This window comes from Bactrocera latifrons, unplaced genomic scaffold (assembly GCF_001853355.1).
Source record: "Bactrocera latifrons isolate USDA-ARS-PBARC rearing strain unplaced genomic scaffold, ASM185335v1 scaffold_101, whole genome shotgun sequence".
Lineage (NCBI taxonomy): Eukaryota > Metazoa > Arthropoda > Insecta > Diptera > Tephritidae > Bactrocera > Bactrocera latifrons.
The window spans coordinates 28,583-33,025 of record NW_017534420.1 but is presented as its reverse complement, the minus strand read 5'-3'; positions in this window follow the sequence as shown (position 1 = coordinate 33,025).

Here is a 4,443-nt window from a genome sequence, read left to right as displayed (position 1 = left end):
AAAAACTTAATATATTACAATAATATTGTATGAAAATTACATTTCTTCATTTAAATTTTCATACGCATCTAGATATTAGCACATATGTATGTATGTAGTTGCATATATATGTAGTTATGTAAGTACAATTCAAATTCAGATCGTGATATTATCGTTTATCAGCAAAAAGTGTGTGCGCAGTGCTCTATATGTACATATGTACATATGCTTATTATGTGCCGAACAAATAATGTATGCACAACATACATACTTATATGCGTTCCCATGTAGATATGTATGTCGCCCGCAAAAACTACAAATATTGTTCTACAAAAACAACTTAAATAGCATCAGCAGCGTAACAATTCAATATTGCAGCCAAATAGTCGATGCTCAAATTTGTAGAAAAACATACAAAAACAACATTTTCATTCATGAACGCACTTTCAACAGGCAAACTCGCTTCATTCATAAAAACAAACACCGTTACATCTCCCTGAGCATGTCTTTGCCTATAAGTGTCTTTTCTCGAAGTTGGCAAAAGCTAAAAATCATAAATTGAACAATTTCTGATATTTGTATGAGAAGGCGACAACCCCGCAAATATAAGTATAGAATAAAATTGACAACATAGTTTATTTGTCGATTTTCAAGTCAAGAAAATATTCAATATTCAACACATTACGCGCTATCGTACAGTCGTTGTCGAGCCAGCAACGAATTAACATCGAGCAAGACTATAACGCAAAACCAAATATGCCCTGCGAGAAATATTTTATGATTCTAAATGCCTTTGGTGCCATGCAATGCCTTTTATGTTCAAAGCCTTTTAAAGATAATAGGGAATATATCCTAAAAACACATTTTGTTAATTTTCATTATACTATTAATTATTTAGATGAAAAAGGACGAAAATGTCTTTTTAAAGAAAATTAAATTAATTTTAATTCCAATTTCTCACTGGGCTACTTTTTTTTCGTGCTCACCAACACAGTGATGTGTGGAATACAATGCTCACGACAGAATGCAAACGACATGTGTCAAATATTGAAATACACACGTTCTAATGGACGGACCTATTTTGACAGCTGCACGACTACACGACTGTAGGCCGACAGTTGTCGTTCTCGCTAACTACAATTTAATCCTATTACGACAGTAGAGTTGAGAGTAGAATGGAAGATAGAGAGATGAGATGAGGTAGAGTGGTGATGTCACTAATATGTAAAATGTAAAATTACTCAAAGCTCTAACAAACCCGACGTTATTTTATAAATAAAAGCATAAAATAGCTCTGTTACATCATTTATAATAACAATTGATAATTTAAAACAAATAAATTTACCTAATTACTTATTTTTTGCTTAAAAATTTCACTTTGAACCAATTATTAAATTTTCATTGAAGTGCAAGGTATTGGTATGGCCACAACGAAATTGTGTACATGCAAAATGGACAACTGCGTTGTTTTGTGTACATGCCGGCCATTGTTATGTTGCTGCCCTCTCACAAACGTTCTAGTAGAAGGATTCACAAAGCCATTTTTAGTTCACTGTCGTGCTGCTGCAGTCTGTCGCGAGCATTGTGTTCCGCACATCAAGCGGCATTTGTCAAATATTATATTAAAATACACACGTTCTTATGGACACAGCTAGTAGAGAGAAAGAATGCCACTAATATGTAAAATGTAAAATTATTCAAAACTTTGGCAAACCTGACGTTAGTTTACAAACAAAAGCATAAATAAGCTCTGTTATATCAGTTATAATAACAATTTATAATTTAAAACAAATAAATATACCTATTTACTTATTTTTTCCATACAAAATTTCACTTTGAACAAAATATTAAAATATCATTTAAGTGAAAGGTGTTAGTTAGTACGGCAACAACGAAATTGTGTACATACATCCATGTATGTAGTAGGATTCACGACGCCATTTATACTTCGTTATCGTGTCGCTCTCTATGTGTTCTGCAAGTACACAGCGCTTAATTATTGCGCACTCTTTCCTTACTCTAGGAGTGAGTACCTAACGGTTCCTGTCCTTCTATTCCTGCTACTATGTTTATTTACACATTTACAATCCGAAGTACCGTAATATGTGTATGCCGCCTATTTCAAATAACGCTCTGGCACATACAGTTGTATACAAAATATTAACACTCCGACAGTTTTATTAACATACAAAATGCAAGCATGAACGCTCCGACATATTACGGTACTATAGAATGTAAATGCGAGCGGATTGAAGAGACTCAGGAACCGTTAGCTACTTGTAAAGCAATAAAGGGGTGCGTATATAATTAGGCGCGATGTCCTCGCAGAATCAGTTCAAGACGGGAATAAAGGTATGTCCCACTTATTCCAGTGTGAGAGCGCTTCAAAATTAGCGTTTTTTATAACATTTTCCATTTGGCCAGATTGAACAAAATAATAATTTGTGGGCATTTAAATTGAAACACCCAACATTTAGTACGATAAAAATTACTATATAGTGGTTATTTATTATGTGGAGAAACTATTTAAATCTTTTTAAAGTATATTAGACCTTTTGACCTTTCAATACCCAATAAAAATATTTAAGCTTGTTAGCTCTCAATCATTAAATGTTTTTAATTATTTTCCATTTAAAATAATACAATGATGCTTCAAATTACAAAACGTTTCATCAAGTACTTTTAAATTTCACAAATTTATTTAATTTTAATTGCTTTACATTTTTTATAAGTGGTCTTGAACGATGCAACAAATCCCTCCGTTTACATATTTTTTTGATAAGATTTCAATCTGGCCATCGCTCGTWTCCAATTGATAAACGTCAAAACCTACTGAACTCGATTAGCTCTCAAAGTTCAGTAGGTTTTGACGTTTAGTAATTGCTCTGGACTGGAAGTAAGAGAGGAGTTGGACATCTCTTTATCTCTGGTTCAAGAAGTGCTGTGCTCGTATAGTGAAGTGAAGTTATTGAGTAAAGTGTAAAAGTGTGAAGTAAAGTGATATGGAGACTTCTACAAGCCGAGATTCGTCCCAGATCCTCGTAGGGCTAGAAGCATAGCACCGGAATCTATTGGACATAATGAAGGTCATGCAGATACCAAGACCGGTACCGGACGCAAGGACTGTCCACGTTGCTTTGACAAAATTCAAACCCGATTGTGCTGGAGCGGATGCCTTGCAAGGTGTACTACGGTGGACCAACTTTTAGATGAAGGTACCCTCGGAGGCGGCGCACTTGGGATAGTGTTGAGCAAGGCGCTTGACGTAAGCGCATTACAAAGGTTATTGCAAATATGCTTCGCAAGCATAACCAAGTGGAAATAAGACTTGGAGGAAATCGCAGAGTCGGTAACATTGGCACACATGGCGTAAACCGACAATAGTTTGTTACACTTTTAAGAGGCGTTACACGGAAGAAGAAGCACGTGTAATCGGCCCACGCATAAGAAGTTCAACGCAAAACAACGAAACAACGCAAAAGGAAACATCAAAATGAGAGCATCTGTTCTGGAGTGATAAATCGGTACAGTATACGATGTTTCAAGTCCAACGATGGGACATTACGCTACTTCATGTCACGATTTCAGATCAGTGGGAGAGAGAAAATATAGACGATCCGTGTAGATATTTGCACATTAATTTCGCCAAAGGTGGTGTTAAAATTATCTGGTGAGTTCGTTCCATTTTGATTTAACTCTGGAACTGAATGTTCATTGAAGGAAAATGATTGTTAGTGTTTGTCAATATAGTAAATACACCGAAGACCACCAACGCAGAAAGGAGTGCTCCGCGAAATACTTCAGTCCACCCGGGTATTCGCTCGGCTAGGGTTCTTTTTTTAAACCGCGGCCGAATGCCGCCATCGCAGAAAGGAGTGCTCCGCGAAATGTTTTTTATATGTTTTCATGGAGTAATTGCGCCAAATTTAAAGATGAAATATGCGTATATGTATAAAATATGCAAGTACTTAAATTTTTTTTAATTGTAGACATAAAAATATTAGTTTTAACGGGGAAATTGCGCCAAATATATAATATTTGCAAAATATGTATGCGCTTTTTAACTCAGTATTGGGCATATTTGAGTTTTCAAATGTTGGATTGTACTTAGATGTTTTACGTATGTATATATTTTATATGTACGCAATATGCAAGTAGTTTGTTTTTTCTGATTGTAGGTAATATACATATGTACATTTTTTAACTGGGAAATTGCGCCAAAACGAACCACAAATGCTAATACAAATGTATTTATGGTAGGCAGGTGGTTTTTGGCTGAGTATCTCCATATTAGATTTTTCTGATATACATATGTATGTATGTACATAAGTATGCTATCGTGGAGAAATTGCGCCAAATCTAATGATAAACAAGTAAGGAAGGGCTAAGTTCGGGTGTCACCGAACATTTTATACTCTCGCATGATAAAGTGATAATCGAGATTTCAGGCGTGGTTGTGAACTG